This window comes from Crocuta crocuta, unplaced genomic scaffold (genome assembly GCF_008692635.1).
Source record: "Crocuta crocuta isolate KB4526 unplaced genomic scaffold, BGI_CrCroc_1.0 scaffold162, whole genome shotgun sequence".
Taxonomy (NCBI): Eukaryota; Metazoa; Chordata; class Mammalia; order Carnivora; family Hyaenidae; genus Crocuta; species Crocuta crocuta.
The window spans coordinates 5,572,290-5,591,268 of record NW_027529433.1 but is presented as its reverse complement, the minus strand read 5'-3'; positions in this window follow the sequence as shown (position 1 = coordinate 5,591,268).

Here is an 18,979-nt window from a genome sequence, read left to right as displayed (position 1 = left end):
TTGAGAGCTCCTTTTTTTTTTGGCTTTGCACTGAGTGATATTCCACTGTCTAGATGTACCACAATTTACTTATCCATTCACCACCCAAAGGACATCTTGCTTCCAGATGTTGGCAATGAATAAAACTGCCGTAAAGATCCAGGAGCGTTTATGTGGCCATAAATTCTCAACTCCTTTAGGTAAACACCAAGGAGCATGATTGCTGGATCATTTAGTAAGAGTATATTTAGTTTGGCAAAAAAACCACCAAGCTGTCTTCCAAAATGACTCTACCATTTTGCATTTTCACCAGCAATAAATGAGAGTTGCTGTTGTCCACATCCTCACCAGCATTTGGTGTTGTCAGGGTTTTGGATTTTCAGCATTCTCATAGATGTGTGTATCATTGTTTTAATTTGCAATAATGACATATGAGGTATGACATCTTGTCATGTGCTTATTAACCATATGTATGTCTTTTTTTAAAAATATAGTTTATTGTCAAGTTGGTTTCCATATAACACCCAGTGCTCATCCCAAAAAGTGCCCTTCTCCATGCCCATTACCCATTTTCCCTACTCCCCCACCCCCATCAACTCTCAGTATTTAAGAGTCTCTTGTTAACCATCTATATGTCTTTAGTGAGTTTTCTGTTAAAGTATTTGGTCCATTTTTTACTCAGAATGTTTTCTTACTGTTGAGTTTGAAGAGTTCTTTCTATATTTTGGATAACAGTCCTTTATTAGTGTCTTTTGCAAATATTTTCTCCCTGTCTGTAGTTTGTCTTCTCATTCTCTTGACATTGTCTTTTGCAGAGCAGAAATTTCAATTTTAATGAAGAGCAGAGCAGACATTTTTAATTTTAGTGAAGCCCATCCTGTCAATTATTTCTTTCCGGGGTTATGCCTTTGGTGTTGTGTGTAAAAAGATGCTTTCAAACCCAAAGTCATGTACCTTTTCCTCTATGTTATCTTCTAGGAGTTTAAGAACATTGAATTTTATATTTAGGTCTAGTTTACTTGTTTAAATAAACTTTTTAATTGAAGAACTGGATACAGACCAAAAAGTTTAAAAATCATAAACATACTATTTGATGCATCATCATAAACATATTTGTAATTTTCACACAGGCTAAGAAATAGAACCAGTACTCTGGAAAGTACCTCTCAGTCATTACTGCCTATCTTGTTAGTTTGATCTGTAAAACTATACAGTAGTGTTGTCTATTTTTGAATCCTATGTAAATGAAATCATACAGCATGTATTATTTTATGTCCAGCTTCTTTTGCTTAGTATTATATTTCAGAGATAAATCTATGTTACTGTGCATTGCACTATTTAATATATTTTCACTCTTTGTAGTATTTCATCACTTAATCGTACTACTATTCTAATGTTAATGGACATCTGGGATGTTTCCAGTTAGGGCTATTATAAATAATGCTCCTGTGCATATCTTTGATGCACCCAAAGGCACAGCCTTGTTGCTTATTTACCTATGAGTAGGTAGGTAGTGTCACTGTATTTTAAGTTTGTGATTAGCCTTCCCAATTTATGCACAGTCTTCTAGAGTAATGATTGTGCTGCTTTTCTTTCTCAAAATCATCCCTGTTTGACAATAAATAAGTTGTCTTTTGATGAATAGAAGCTTAGTGCAGTTGACAAAATCTCTACTTACCCCCAGGACCATGAAGGTGGTCTCCTATGTTATCTAGTAGAAGAGTTGTCATTTTCACCTATTAATTCAGATAAACTAAAATAACCCTTTTTTTGTTTTTTGTTTTTTTTTAAAGAGAGAGAGAATGAGCAGGGGTGAAGAGCAAAGGGAGAGAGAATCTCAAGCAGGTTCCATGCTCAGCATGGAGCCTGATGTCGGGCTCCATCCCACAACCCTGGGATCATGACCTCATCCAAAACCAAGAGTTGGATGCTCACCTGATTGAACCATCCAGGCACCCCCTAAAATAACCTTTATATGTATTATTTCTGATGATCTTTATTTACTCCTCAACAGGATTGTCTCCTTTCGTCATGCCCTTGAACCTGAAATGACTATTTTACCATTTCTTGTATTGCAGGTCTGTGGGCAGCGATTGTCTAGTTTTTCTTTGTTGAGAACTGTCTTAACTTCAGGGTTCCTTGGTCATCTGTCTCCACTTTGTCATTTGTCATGAACGTTAGGCATTTGTTGGGACTGCCCACTGTGCATGGTGTGTAGTTTCGAGTGGCTGCTTTTACCTTGAACTTCTACCAGATTGATTAGAATGTACCTAAGTGTAGCTTTCCTCATGTCTATCTTGGTTGTGATTTTGTTGAATTCTTAAATCTGTAAACATAGGTCTTTCTGCAAACTTGGAAATGTTTCAGCCTATTTTTTCCCCAATACTTTTATCTCTCATTCTCTCTTTCTCCACCCCAGAATCCAATTGCCTTTTTATATTGCCCACAGATCCCTAGATCTCTGGTTATTTTTATTCTTCTTCAGATTGGATAATTTCCATGCATCTACTTTCATGTTCATGGATTCTTTCCTCTGTAATGGCTATTCTGATACTTATCTCATTTAGGGAATGTTTAGTTCTGATACTTTATTTTTCAGTTCTAAATATTCCATTTCTTTTTCTTATTGACATTTTTGGGCTGACATTTCTTCTCTTTTCATTTGTTATGAGCGTATATTTCTTACCTCATTGAGCACAATTATAATAGCAGCTTCAAAATCCTTGTCTGCTCATTCCAACATCTGGGTCATTTTTCTTATGTGCAGTGTTTGGGGATTGTATCCGGGACATTGTGGATGATGTGTTGGGAAGACTCCAGATTCTGATGAAGAGTGTTGATTTAGTGGGTTTGTTTTAGCAGATGATTGAGTTTACTAGACACACACTGTAAATACTATTGCCATCTGAGGTGGAGGCAATTCAAATACCAGGTGAGCTATTTGACCTTGAGCAGGGCTCCTTGGAATCTGATTCCTGCATATGTGGTTCAAGTTTCAGAGATTTGGGCAGAGTTTAGAATTGTCCCTCTCTGGTTCCCTCTGTGGTGGAACTCTCCCTTCACTGTCCAGCACTCCTGTGGCCCCACACTCCATCTTCTGGTTCCTTCAACAAGCTTGATGGTGTCTGTCACTTTGATCCGCCCATGCCCTGCTGTTGACTATGGCCTGCCTTCAAGGCAAAAATGAGAAGCTGGTAAATTCAACAGGCATTGGGCTCTTTCTCTAAGTTGATAGTCACCTTCATGAGTCTTCCTCCTTTTGTTCACTCCCCAGAGCCCTCAGGTTGTCACTTTTGTCTAGAGTTCATCACTGTTATCCGTTGAGAGGGTTAGTGATTGAGGAGTTAACACTTCCTTACTGGAAGTGGAACTTAAGTTTATTTATATTAAATACAATTAGCAATATATTGTCATTTAATGCTATTATTTTACTATTTGCTTTGTTTTCCTCCCCTGTTCCACTCTTCATATTTTTCTTCTCTTGGTTTCTACTAGTTTATATGTTTTATTCTCTCTCTCCACTCTAGTACCTTGTTAGCTACACACTCCGTTTAATATTCTTTGGAAACTCATAGAAATTACAAAATTATTCTTAGTAGTCTAATGTTAATACCTCTACCCCCTCTTCCAGACCATAGAAGGAACTTAGAATAAATTTCCCTACTAATTTTACTAATTTTTGTTCTCATTGTCTTGTAGGGTGTTTTAATCATTTATATTTTTAAAATTGAAGACATTACTGTTGTTTTCTACCCTCAATATTTGTTTAGATTTACTTACATGTTTACCTTTCCCAGTGCTACTGTTTATTTTCTCTGTGAGCTTTCATCTTAGATCATATGCATTTTAACTAAAGATCCCCCTTTAGTCTTTTCATTAGTGCCACACACCTGATGACAAATTCTCTCAGGTTTTATCTTATTTTATATTTTATATATATTATAAAAAAGATATATTTAATATGTATTTTATATTTGTATATTTATAAAAGTTTTATTTTATTATTATTTTTGAAGTATATTGCTGCTGGAGATAGAGTTCTAGACTCGCCTGGAATTTATTTCAGCAGTTTGAAGACACCATGTCATTGTATTCTGCCTCCCGTTATTTCCATCAAGAAGTTAGATGTCAGTCTTAGTACTGTTGCTCCTTTAAGGCACTGTGTCTTTTCACTTGGCTATTTTAAAACATTTTTCACTTTGTATTTTACTCTTAATTATTCTTTAATAATATGAGTAGATGTAGTTTTCATTGTATTTTTTATTTCTAGGGTTTATCATACTTCTTAAATTTGTGGCTTGATTTATTTTTTCAGTATTGGAAAATCTCAGCTATTTTCTCTTCAGATATTTTTGCCCCATTCTCTCTCAGTTTACCAGAAATGACATTACATGTATATGACACCTCTCCTCTGTGTGCCAGATGTCTTTTAAACTCCTTCCTATATTTTCTATTCTTTTGTCTCCCTGTACCTTAGTCCATATCTTTTTTCTGACCTATATCCCACTTCTTTCTCTTCCCTGTGCCTTGTAGCCTTATATACCCACCCAGTCAGTGGCTGTTTTTAATTATTGTATTTTTCAGTATGGAAATTGTCACTTGATTTTCTTAATAGCTTCTAGCTCTTTGCCAAAATTTTATATCTGTCTTTTAATTCTTTGAACGTATTAACTGTGGTTATTTTAAGGTCTGTGTGTGATAACTCCACTATCTGAATCTTCTATTTGTCTAATGATGTTCCCTTTTTAGTTTTTGGTCTCTTTTTTCTTTTTTTCCATTATGACCTACTTATTTTTACTGAGTAATGGACAATATATTTGAGCAATTTTAGAGATAATTTGAGGCTCTATGGGACGGCATATTCCTTCAGACAGAATTCACTTTTGCATCTAGTTGGCTGCAGGACAAGGGGCAGGTGACAATTTAATCAAAGATTTAGATGACTCAAAGAAAGGTTTTTCTCTTTAAGCAAGGATATTGAGAAAGAGAGAGAGCACGCGTGTGTGCACGAGCAGGAGAGGGACAGAGAGTATCCCAAGCAGGTTCCATGCTTGGCACTGAGCCTGATGTGGGTGTGGGGCTTGATCTCACGACTTTGAGATCATGATCTGAGCTGAAATCAAGAATCAGAGGCTTAAACGACTGAGTCGCCCAGATGCCCCTTGAGGATATTTTTAAAGTCATGATTAGCCTTTTCTTTTAAGAATAATTCATAATCTCTTTGAGAATGGCTAGTAAAGGCTTTTAACCTTTGTGGTTAGTCTGCTCACGTACATGGTATATATTTATAGATTCTTATATTAAATTATATTCAGTCATGAGTTTGGGATTGGGAATAAAGCTGACCACAAGTAAATCTATTCTAAAATCTTCGCTTTGCAAGGCCTAAAAATGCGGTATTCTATGGTTCTGTTATTAAAGGGAAAGCATTTTGGTGAGCACCAGGAAGAAACAGTGGGGCAGGGTGGAAGTATCACTGGCCTACAATCCTTGAGACTTAAGTTGTATCCTAGTGCAACATCTCGCTTCTATATGATTTTGAGCATACCACATAGCCTCTTAGGCCTTACTGGGCAGTCTGTAAAATGAAAAAGGCTAAGGAAAGTGATCCCTCAGGAGCCTTCCAATTCCCAAACTCTTGGCAACTATCATTTACCAGGAGGCAGTATCTGGAAGAATGTTTTGTCATAATACAGGTTAGAATGTAAAGCAATTCTTGATTTTCTGCAGTAGTTGGGGAAAGTTAGGTAAAGTTAGCTAATCCACAGGTTGACATTTGTGCTTTCATGTAAGCCAGTCAGATATTTGGGGACTACATTTTTATGCAGTGTAAAGAAAGACCTTATGCTTTGATGATCCAGTTTATGAAGTTAGTTTATAAGTGTCAGGCATCTGTTAAGTTTCTGGCTCACTGTGGCACTCAGTAAGAATTTTTCCAAAAGAATGAATGAGATACGATCATACTATCTGTCATTTATTGATTGTCTGCTGTGCCAAGCACAAGAGATCCATCCATGATTAATACAGACTTAGCATCTGCCCTCCAAGGGGGCATGTGGTACTGCCCCTTAGTTACACATGGGGAAAAGGATTTCAGATTTGGTGTTACATTGAAAACCTTTTACTGAATAGCAACATTGGTAGCTTTCTGCATTTTGTGCCACAGAGTAGAATAATCTTTCATTTATGAAGGACTTGTTTGGCTTTTTAATGATGTATTAAACACCCACTCACCAAAAGCTGTGAGTCCTGGTTGTAGCAGATGGAAATGGGTGTTGGGTGCTGGGATGCACCTGTCACAGCTGATCATTTGTTGGTTCTCTGTCGGGTTGGATGGAGTAGTCGTTTGTCTCCTAGGATCCTTCTGCTCCTGACAGCTATTGGTTATGGTGGCAAAGTTATTACATGACAAATACCATGGTGGATGTATAAACAGAGGAAAGGGGTTAGCAATGGAAGAAGTCTCAAACACATTTGGAAGTTGTAACCATTTCGGTTACTGTAGCCCAGGAAGGCATTTGGTGTGTGATAAGGGGTGCAGTGTCACTGGGACAGTTTTCCTCCCCTCCAGCAAAGAAAATACTTATTTCCTCATACCTTCAACAGGATTGGGCATCATTATTGTAAAATCTTTGGAATTTGTCAAACAAAAGTGGAATCTAGCTTTGAGTTACATTTTTGGATTGCTGGAGAGGCTGAGCATCATTGCATGACCTTTACAGCCTGTTTGTGTGTGTGTTTTGTGACTTGCCTGTCCTTTATTGTCCCATTTTTGATGGGGATGCTTGCTTTTTTTTTTTTCTTAATATTTTTATTTATTTCTAGGGGAGAGAGAGACAGCGTGAGCAGGGGAGGGTCAGAGAGAGAGGGAGACACAGACTCTGAAATAGATTCCAGGCTCTGAGCTGGCAGTCAGCGCAGAGCCCGACACGGGGCTCGAACTCACAAACCGCGAGATCATGATCTAAGCAAAAGTCGGACGCTTAACCGACTAAGCCACCCAGGCGCCCCTGGGGATGCTTGCTTTTAAACAGTTATCCTATTGAATTTTAAGGAACTCTGATAAGTATAACACTTTCTTTTCTACTGTATATTACTAATACCTTTTCTCAGTTTCTTTTTATAATTTTGTATTTATTATACTTTTATATATTTTTATTAGCGAAAATCTTTTTTTTTATAAATAGTTTACTGTCAAGTTGGATTCCATATAACACTCAGTGCTCATCCCAACAAGTGCCCCCCTCCTTGTCTGTCACCCCCCTTCTCCTTTGCCCTCCCACATCAGCCCTCACTTTGTTCTCAGCATTCAAGAGTCTCTCATGGTTTGCCTCCCTCCCTCTCCCCCAACTATTTTCCCCCTTCTCCTCCCCCATAGTCCTCTGTTAAGTTCTTCGTAATCCTTATACGTGCAAACATATGGTATCTGTCCTTCTCTGCCTGCCTTATTTCGCTCAGCATAACACCCTCAAGGTCCATCCATGTTGCTACACATGGCCAGATTTCATTGTTTCTCATTGCCATGGAGTATTCCATGGTATAGATAAACCACATCTTCTTGATCCATTCATCTGTTGATGGACACTTAGGTTCTTTCCATGTTTTGGCTATTGTTGAAAGTGCTGCTTTGAACTTTGGGGTACATGTGCCCCTATACATCAGTACTCCTGTATCCCTTGGGTAAATTCCTAGCAGTGCTATTGCTGGGTCCTAGGGGAGTTGTATTGTTAATTTTTTGAGGAACCTCCTCACTGTTTTCTAGAGGGGCCGCACCAGTTTATATTTTCACCAGTAATGTAGGAGGGTGCCTGTTTCTCCACATCCTTGCCAGCCTCTAGAGTCTTCTGATTTGTTTTAGCCACTCTGACCAGCGTGAGGTGGTATCTCAGTGTGCTTTTGATCTGCATTTCCCTGATGAGGAGGGACACTGAGCATCGTTTCATGTGTCTGTTGGCCATCTGGATGTCCTCTTTGCAGAAATGTCTGTTCATGTCTTCTGCCCATTTCTTCACTGGATTATTTTTTGGGTGTGGAGTTTGGTGAGTTCCTTATAGATTTTGGATACTAGCCCTTTATCTGCTATGTCATTTGCAATTATCTTTTCCCATTCTGACAGTGCCTATTAGTTTTATTGATTGTTTCCTTTACCGTGCAGAAGCTTTTTATCTTGATGAGGTCCCAGTAGTTCATTTTTGCTCTTGATTCCTTTGCCTTTGGGGATGTGTCAAGTAAGAAATGGCTGCAGTTGAGGTCAAGGAGGTTGTTTCCTGCTTTCTCCTCTAGGGTTTTGTCAAAGATTAGTTGGCCATAGTTCTCTATTATATTGGTCTGTGTGTCTGTTTTTGTGCCATTATTAGTGAAAATCTAACAGTCATTTCCTTCACTGTTGATGTCTTTGATCTTATTCTCAGCAAGGCCTTCCAGGCTCTTGAATGATAGAAGTATTCACCTATTTATTTTCTTCAGTGTTCTTTTTTTTATTTTTAATTTTTTTAAATGTTTTTATTTCTAGGAGAAAGAGAGAGACAGCGTGAGCAGGGGAGGGTCAGAGAGAGAGAGGGAGTGACAGACTCTGAAACAGGCTCCAGGCCCTGAGCTGGCCATCAGCACAGAGCCCGATGCGGGGCTCGAACCCACGAACTGCGAGATCATGACCTAAGCAAAAGTCGGACGCTTAACCGACTAAGCCACCCAGGCGCCCCTTTCTTCAATGTTCTTAAGGGTTTATTTTAAACTGCTATTTAAACCACTTAAAATTTTAAACTATCTGGGGGCACCTGGGTGGTTCAGTTAAGTGTCCAACTTCAGCTCAAGTCACGATCTCACGGTTCCTGAGTGTGAGCCCGGCATCATGTTCTGTGTTGTCATTGCAGAGCCTACTTTGGTTCTTCTGTCTCTCTCTCTCTCTGCTCCTGCTCACCCCCCCATAAATAAACACCAAAAGAAAAACAAAAAACAAACAAACAAAAAAAAACCCCACAACCTTAAAATTGTAAACTAGCTGAAAGTAATTTGGATATATGTTATAAAGTGTGGAGCTAACCCAATTTTTCTCCACATATTAACCAATTATCCTATCATTAGTGAAGTTACTGAATTATTCACTTCTTCTTCACTGATATCAATCCACACTTTTCCTGTTTACTACAATCATACTTCCAAAATGGCATGATTCTAGCAGAGAGATGAATGAAAGATAAGAGAAAGCTTAGGAACAAAATTTTACATATGTACATATTCATGTTGGCATGCACGTGTGTATGTTCCTAAGCTTTCTGTTACCTTCATTCATCTCTCTGCTAGAACCATGCTGTTCCATTAGTTATATCTTTGAAGTCTGTTGTTAAATCTCTCAGACCAAAATACTCCTAACTTGTTCTTTATAATTTTGTCAGTCAGTTACTGGTAGTTTTTCTTCTACATGGGTTCCAGATGGAAGGCATATAAGATAGGTTGTTAGTTTGAACTACTTTTTTATTTTATTTTTTAAAAAATTAGTTTATTTATTTTGTGTGTGTGTGTGTGTGGGAGAGAGAGAGAGAGAGAGAGAGAGAGAATGAGTCTCAAGCAGGCTCTGTGCTGTCAGTACAGAGCCCAGTGTGGGTCTTGAACATAAGAAATGTGAGATCATGAGCTGAGCTGAAACCAGGAGTCAGATGCTTAAGTGACTGAGCCACCCAGGTGCCCCTGAACTACCTTTTAAAAGAAATGTACTTTGATTAAGCCAAAAGTGGTCTTTGATTCTAAAGCTCTGGGTTTCTGGGAGAAAAGAAAGTGCTCCATAGGGGCTTTCCTTGGCTCAACCACATCCCTGTAAAGAAGCTGCTTCCATCCCCAAGGTGCTTCCTTGTCCTTATCTCTGAATCTAAAACAACAATATTTTTAGAAAACAAGAATTAAGATTGTGAGTGTTGTCCCGTTGGCATTTGACATGAGCCCTGTGAAACCACAGGGCCAGGGCTCACTGGGGACTTGACTCCTGCTCTGTGCAACCTTCCGTAAGGAGGAGTGGTCACAGGGCCCTTGGAATGCTATCTCAGGGTGGCTGTCACGCTTGCTAACTTTCTAAAACATATTGAGGTTTTAATGGTATAGTGTTTCACCTAAGTTGTGTATCTTTAGGATGTGAACCGTGCTTTTTATGAATAACTGTTTAGAAACCATTGTTTTTACCAAATAAGTAAAACTTTTTTTCAAAAAAGTGTACTTTTGCATTTTGTAGGTGACTTCTCAAGAATTACTTCCTTTAAAAAAATTTTTTTTAACATTTATTAATTATTACGAAACAGAGACAGACAGAGCTTGAGCAGGAGAGGGGCAGAGAGAAGGGGAGACACAGAATCTGAAGCAGGCTCCAGGCTCTGAACTGTCAGCACAGAGCCCGACGCGGGGCTTGAACTCACAAACTGTGAGATCATGACCTCAGTTGAAATTGGACGCTAACCAACTGAGCCACCAGGCCCCCAAGAATTACATAGTTTTTAAAAAATATTTTTTAGTGTTGATTTTTGAGGGAGAGAGAGAAGCAGAGCACATATGGTAGAAGGGCAGAAAGAGAGAGGGAAACATAGATTCTGAAGCAGGCTCTAGGCTCTGACCTGTCAGCACAGAGCCCGAAGTGGGCTCAAACCCCTGAATTGTGGGATCATGACCTAAGCCACCCAGGCACCGTAATTACTTACTTTTAAGTGTGATTTGTTTTTAATGGGAAATCAGAGTTTGATACTGATTGATTAACCTGTGTTCAGATGATTCATGGACTTGGGGACTGATGTTTGCAATTTACCTCAGTGTGAGTGGCCCTGATGCACCAGAGTGAGGAGAACACTTGTGGATGATTTTTTTTAATGTTTTTTTTTAATTTATTTCTAGGAGAGAGAGAGAGACCACGTGAGCAGGGGAGGGCCATGGAGAGAGGGAGTCACAGACTGAAACAGGCTCCAGGCTCTGAGCTGGCAGTCAGCACAGAGCCTGACGCGGGGCCCGAACCCACGAACCACGAGATCATGACCTAAGTGAAAGTCGGACGCTTAACTGACTAAGCTACCCAGGCACTGGTGGCTTCCATCCATCCATTCATCCATCACTTGTGGATGAATTTTGAGGGCAGTACTAGGTGTGGTGAAAAATACGGAGTCGTTTCAGGGTCAGTGGGTCCTTAGCATGAGATTTTCTCGGAGCTAGGCAGCACAGACATTGCACTATTGGTTCTCGAAGGCATCTCTGGCTTATCAGTGACAAAACTGAGGACAGAGGCAGTATGGATATTTGAAATCCACAGGAAATCTCAAAATCATTTTTAGCAGATGGTTTCTCTTCCCTTGCCCATCAGATCTTTTTACCAAAACTGCTGACCATGTAGCAGAATTGGCTGATTTGAATATCATACCCCTTCACTTTTTCCTGCCTTCATTTAATGTTCCAGAGAAGGCACAGAGTAAGCTGGAAGAGCATGAGAAACACTTGGGTTTTTCCACAATCTGGATGACTGCCTCCTGAATAATTAGAGATCGACTGTGCTTTGTTCGTCCTCTATTATACAATGTCACTGTAAATGCTTCAAGCCATCAGGCAGTGTCCATTATCAGTAATATCCCTAATAAAAGGAAGTTAGTTGAGAGATGCCACGGTTTGCGGTTGCCTGTCAATTCCTCTGCTTTCCAAGTCAGACTCTGGGTTTGACCTTTGAAATCTGGGAATAGTGTTAAGTTTATACACACTAAGTCCAGTGATACTGGCAGAATTTTTACGTTTGTGAAGGCTTTGATTCTTGGACTGCATGTATAATGTAAAGCCTTTTGACATAATCATATCTAAGTATGGTTAGGTCTTTTTTGTCCTCCAAAGCTAATTTTTTGTAAAGTTTCCTTGTGCTAGCCTCTTTGGGGCACTCACCATTTCATGGATTGTATTCTTGACCATTTTTCTTCTTTTTATTTTAACATGTAATTGTTATCAAGTGGAGCTCTTTTCTCATGGCTGTAGATGAAGTGGCAATATCTAAATAATTCCTGTCATCTAATTGGGGGCATCTGAATAGCTTAGTGGGTTAAGCATCTGACTCAACTTTGGATGCTCAGGTCATGATCTCATCGTTTGTGGGTTTGAGCTCTGCATGTGTTGGGCTCCATGCTTACAGTGTGGAACCTCCTTGGGATTCTCTCTCTCTCTCCTTTTCTCTGCTCCTCCCTTGCTCACACACACGCTCTCTCTCAAAACAAACAAATAAAAATAAAGTTAAAAAAAAAAACAATTTCTGTCATCTGATTTGTGAGGTGTGTAGTGGTGGAGAAAGTCTCCTCCATCAGACTATGCTGGCCACATTTTCTGTGTTAGGATCTGATGGCATCCAGGCATCTTCAGCGTTGATTTTTACTGCCTCGGTGGTAACATGAGGCTCGCCTCAGTGGCCTCTGTTCTTTCTTGCAGCAGTGTTGTCCAGGCATAGTACGGTAGATGATTCTCTTTTCACTTGGCTGAGGGGAGCCGTTTTACTTTGTAAGAAACAACAGCCTTGTTAACACCAGTGTCTGGGGAATGGAGAAGAAGATATGGGTGGGGGCATTGTAAGACATGGTGCTGGAAAGCCCATCACTGTCTCACCTTGTACATGGTGGTGGCTGAGGGCCAGGTCTCTGTCTTTCACTGGCAGCTGTGGTGGCTGTGAGGTATCTTATTCATAAAGACCTCCCCTCTTGATCTGCCTCATGCTCATTATTTATTGGCCAGCTCTCCCTCCCTCCTTCTCTCCCGTCTTTCCTCTTGCCTTCTTTCCTTCCTTCCAGTAGGCTTCACACCCAGCATGGAGCCCAGACATGAGGCTTGAACTCAAGAGAGTTCAAGAGCCTTGACTCTGAGATCAAGACTTGACTTGAGATCAAGAGTCAGAGGGTTAACCGACTGAGCAACCCAGGCACCCTCAGGTCTTTCATATAATTGTAAATCATTTTAAAAGGGTGTTTTATTTTGTTTTGTTAGCTCTGTTGCATATCATCTTAAGACTTTCCTAGAACAAATCAAAATATAAGTGAATATATAAGTAATAGCATGGCCTTCTAACTAAGATGGATCTGGGCTCACTAGTCCTTTGAGTGAGTTGCTTAACCTTTAGGAAGCTTTAAATTCTGTGAGCTAATGTTTTGGGGGGATTCATCATCAGCCCCTTCATACTGAGACACAGAGCAGTTATGTTGAGCAAGGCCACCTGAGTCCCAGCCCAGTTTTCCAGGATTTCATTTCACTGTTTCAAAGAAATTTCATCTCTATTCTGAGGAATTTTACACACAATACCTTATATTACCAAATAAAGATTTCAGAAGGAAAGAAGTAGTATATATAGGCTATTTGTATAGGGCTTCCTGCTGTTAACTCAAAAATATAATCTTTTCCAATAAAATAAATTATAAATTTATTTTGCAGTATTTAAGATAGACAAACTAGAAAATATAATTCATTGAACACCTAGGTAGTCACTCCTAAGCCTCTGGTACTCCCTTCCCTACATACATTCCCCTTTCCACCAGTAGGACCACTTGCCTTAACTGGGAATTTAAAAGCCTTTCTCTGTACTGGTAAAATATTCCTAAACTATAGTCAGTATTTTAAATATTTTAAGACCTGAAGTGGTGTTCTAAGATTTTATTTTTTTACTCAAGGTTTGTGAGATTCATCCATTTTGAATCCAGTAGCTAGCTCTTAGTAGAGATATTTTCATTATATAATATTCCATTGTATGACTGTTACTCAAAATATTTTTTCTGGTGATGGATGCTAATGGACTTTGGATTATGCTGACTCCAAATTTTTGTTAAAAATTTGCTCCAAATATTTGTGTAAATTCCTCCTCTCTGTATACCACCAGAGAAACCCACCGAAATCACACAGGAGTTGAATTATACAACATATACATTTCTACACCTTTATTAGAAACCCCCCGAAATATTTTTCAAAGTGGCTGGACCAATTGTCACACCCACCAACAAAGTATGTGTTCCTGTGGGTCAATATTCTGACCTATAATACTATTTGACTTCCTAATTCTCCATTATGTTGCTTTTAAAAAATGGCTGAGTGTGACATAGTATCTCTTTGTAATTGAGAAGTATTTTCCTATTACTAAAGATTGAGCATCTCTTCATGCTTATATTTCCTTCTTTGCAAGTTTCTTTTTCAAATCTTTTGCCCATCTTTATTTCTGGTTATCTTTTCATTGATTGTTTTTAGAGATTTTTGTTGTGTTCTGGTTACTAATATTTGGTTGTTCCATGTATTTTATGTTTTCTAGAAATCTTTTGGGCTCTCCCTTTTTTCCCTTTTTAGTAATATTTTTTGACTTTGCTTTAGTTTTTAGTGAATAGAAGTTTTAAATTTCAAAGCCAACTCGATCTCTTTTTATAGTGGTATATTTTGATTAGTAGTTATCTGTATGTTTTTGCAATGAAATATTCATGTTGCCAAATTAATGTACTGTTCTAAGAGATCACAAAGCAGAGCATAAAAAAGGTCAGTTGATATGTCACCCAGTCTATCTCATGACTATGAGTGTGATCTTCCATATATGTGTCTGTAACACAGACATAAAAAAGAATTTTTTTTTCTAATTTAGAGATAATTAGTTTGGGAAAATTGTCAGATGTGAAGGACTTGCTCCTGTCTAAGTGAGCTTGTGATTTTGAAAGGGGGTGTCGGGGTAGATTTTGGTGCCTTTGATGAGGTAATTGCTCGGTTGATACTTGTTGAATAAATTAGTATGTCCGCTGTTGACTGCCGACATGTTTGCTAAGAATAGACCGGTGGTTCTAAACCCTAGCTCAGCACCTGAGATTTAAAAAAATGCTGATGCCTGGACCCCATCCGTAGAGATTCTGATTCTCTTGGTTTGAAGTAGGACCCAGACATATATACGTTTAATAAGTCTCAGGTACTTGTAATGCAAAGCACAGGAGAACTTCTAGATCTGAGAACTGGCAGCAGGAAGTTGAGAGGAGGGTCAGATCCACCTCCTGGGCCTTGAAAGGTCTGGGCAGCAGAGTTGCCAGGAGGTGCTCTAGGGTGGCTAGAAACAAAGCAAGGGGAGGGCTGGAGGCTGGTGTGTGGGCAGAGCCCACAGTGACAGCTGCTTGGCTAACAGAGAAAGAGGAAGCATGCAGGATGTGTTGAGGAAGGGGGGCCCGAGGAGTGGAGAGCAGGATGAGACCGGCATGCGCGGCCTCAGAGTCAGCGCTGGTGCCTTTAGGACTGAAAGCCAGAGGGCAGGCATGGGCCCACTAAAGGCAAAAGTGATAAGCAACCTTTGCTTGCTGTCAATAAAGAAAGAATTTGGCCTGGGATTGGAGGGTGGACAAGGAACACCTTGAGAGGATTCAATACTAAAGTCCGAGCCCACAGGGCAGCAGGCAGAGTTGATTAAGGGCATTTAAAAATGAGTCTTCCTGAGCCCACAGCTCACTCTGGTGATTGAAGTGATCTTTACCATGGAGTCACCCCTCCTCCCCACAGAAGCGAAGTCTTATTTGCCCTGTGCTGTGCGTGTGTGTGCACCTGTGTGAACGCTCAGTACTGATGATAGCAGGGACGAGGGGATTCCAAATACGAAGTCATCAAAGTGAAGGAATATTCAGACTTTGAGCTTGTTTTTTGGAAGGGGCTTACGGAAGCCCCGTACAGTGGCCCAGACACCCACCTATACACAAACTTGACCTTTTCCTTCTTAGTCCCGGTGGCAGCCCTGCTAGTACAGATGGCCAGGACCCAAGCAGGGATTGCTGGGGACTGGGTCACGTGTTTTGCAAAATCACAACGAAGCCCAGAAATTCATGACAGAAAAGTGCAGTCAGAATTCTCTAAGTTCTGGAGCATAATGGTAGAACATGGCACTCAGTGTTCCAGGGGAGAAATCAAGCCTCACTCCTGACTCTGTTACTTAAAATCTGTGTGATTTTAGGCAGTTTGATTCAGTTCCGTTTATTTATTGAGTACCTTCTAGATGCTGGGGGAAATCTTGTGAGGAAGATAGACTCTGTGTCCTCAGGAAACGCGGTCTTGCCAAGGAGAAACGAGTAATACAGTAAGCGCTATGCAGTAGGGAAGGGTGCTGAGGAGAGCCGTTAGGGGTGCAGGAGTGCAGCTGGGCTTGGATACAGCTGGGCCCGCGAGGTGGGGGCCCACAGGTGGGGGCCCAGGAGCAGCTGTGCTGGGCAGGTGGGGTAGCCAGGGCTTTTCAGGTCCGCTGCTTTTCTTCCTGACCTCTCACTTCCTTCCTGTTTGAAGGAAGCTCTAAAACTCAGGTGCAGGTTTTCTAACAAAACTCCTGAAGCTGAAAGTACATAGTGGTGTGGCAGTCAGCAGCAGGGCACAGGGCACAGTGACAGGCAAATTAGCCAGCCTCAGCTGACGTGATTTCTCTCCAGATTATGTCTTCCATCTGCNCACTTGTTTTCCCTGTTCTAGTTCCTACTCACCGCAGGGGCTTTGTGTTGGTTTTGCTAAATCTGTTCTTCTTATCTATCCGGAAAGTAGGCAAACAACATGTTTGATTTTTGTTTTCCCAAGTCCTAAATCCAGTCATGTGAAGTCTCCATTCAGAAACCCACAGTGGAAAAAAGCAGGGGGCGGGGAAGGGCACATTTTTTCTGGGATCTTCTGAGGAACTGAACCCAGCCCTGCCTTTCTTCACTTTCTCTGCCATTGTACTTTGTGTTCTGGCCTCTGTGCCTTTGCTTCTCTTGCTCCATATCTGGAATTTCTTCTCGCAACCCAGTCCTATCATCCTCTCGGTTTTCATGACCTGATTGCCTCCCTTGACCTCTCCACCTTGAAAGCCAGAAGTGCTTTCTCCTTTCTCTTAACTTGCGAGTTTGAGGGAAAATATGTGTCCACCAGAATTCTGTATGTCATTAAACTATCAGACAAAACAAGTGACAGACATGTGTAGACCAACAAAAACTCAATACACCCTTGCCACTCATACACCCTTTTCATTCACAGTGAAAAGATACAGTCCCAGCTGCACATTCAGGGGCCAATGGTGCTAGCGTGCGGTGAACTCCAGTGTAAGCATTTATACCCCAGAATCAGCTAATGCCACAAAATAGAACTTTTTTTTTTCCTAGAGAGCCAACTCCACTGACTGTGAATTGGTTAGCCTGCTACATGTATTTGCATGTGTATGCTGCCGTGTGTGGATGTGTGTACACACAAGTGTTTGACACATTATAAACAGTGGATGGTTAAATCTGCACTGTCAGTCAGCAGTCCTTCCTCCCTGGGCTCTTGGGGAAAGCCATGTGGTCAGAGTGGCTAGGAAATGTGTCTCTTTGCATCTTGCCCCGTCCTCCTCTCCTCCTGGGTGCTGGCTTTATGTTCCCTGTGACTCCATCCTTTCCTTGCTTTGTGAACTTGGCAGACTTCTTCACTGCCTGGAATGAAAACTAGTATACTAACTGAGGATGTGTGCTTCTGCACTTGCTCAGAGGTCATTCTCTGAAGTAGAGAATCTTGGCTCGGTTGCAGAGTCATCAGTCAATGGTCTCCTGTTGATGTTCATAAATACTCCTAGGCATACTGGTGAAATGTAGGCAGTAAGTCCCCTGTGTCAGAAATAGAACTCTACAAACTGCTGCTGCTGTGAATATGCCTGCAGCAGGTTTGCCTCTACTCGTTGCTGCCTTGCGCCAGCCCTCAGAGCCAGCAAGGAGATGTTCTGCCATTCTGTTGGGCTAGTTGACCTGTCTTGGACAGGGAAGCCAAGGTCAGATGACTGGGAGCACAGACTAAGAAGGAAAAAGCAAGCCAAGAGACAGGAAGCTAAGTGTATGTCAGGACTAAGGGAGCTGGTAGACTGAGGCCATAAGCTGGCAGTGGAAGTGGAGTGTGCTACAGTGAAGTGGGGCTGTGAGGACTTGGGTAGAGATGTGACAGGCAGGGGTCTTGAAGAAGGTCGACCAGATTTGGGGTACCTCCCCTGGGCTCTGCCTCAGTTGGCAGCTTCCTGGTGAGCTGGGTCAGGCAGAGGTTAAAATGTTGTTGGATGCAGGTCGAGGGCTCTTGTGGCTGTAGAAGAAGATTGTGGGGCCTTTCCTGTCATGAGGGGAAAAAGATATGCTCTAGGCCGCATGTTGCTTTGAAAATTACATGCTGTTACTCAGTGACCCTTGTCTGTCTCCCCGCTAAGGTCAATTCTATAAAAACACCTAGTAGAGTCGTTCGGAGAGGGGGGGCTTGAGGAGTTTTCACGTAATTCTCAGATGTTCTCCTGGCAAAATTTACAAAGGTCTATGTAACTCATACCCATTTGCTTCCTTAATTTCCGACCTCCTTAGGGTGAAGTGGGACCATGTGACCAGGTCCAACCAATGGGGTGAGGGAGAGCACTGTGTAACTTGCAGGCTGAGACCTTACAGACCCATGCCCTAGTCTCCTGTGACTTTCCCCCTGCCTTTCTCTTGGCCTGGACCACTAAGTAACTACAAGGAGAAATTGCCTTGGAAAGTCACCTGACACCATAGTGAATGTGGTCTGAATAAAAAATAAACCTTTATAATATTAAGCCACTGAGATTTTGGGTCTCTTGGTACCACAGTACCTATTGTAATTCCCATGGCTAGAAAATGAAATGGATTTTGAGGATTAAATGAGAAAATGCCTGGTAAGCTCCTACCACTGTACCTAACACGATAGGCATTTTGACATGTCAGTTTATCACCATCTTCTCCACCCTGGGCCTGTTACCTCATTAGTGCCAAAAATAAGTAAATAAAGTAATGCTTGCCTCCCCAAATTAAAGGAAATAAAGTACATAAAAAATTTTACCATGTGCCAATGAGGTAATAAAACTTGCAGGGTTTTTTCCTTCCTTCTTCTTCTGAGTTGAGATCAGAAGTCATTGAGAAGGTCTTTCTCCTCCTCTCAGAACTCTTCTTCCTCTACATTTTAACCTTGAAGTCCCCTGGAGGTAACATACTGAGCTTATTTGATAGTTCCAGCAAAAGCATCATGTTTT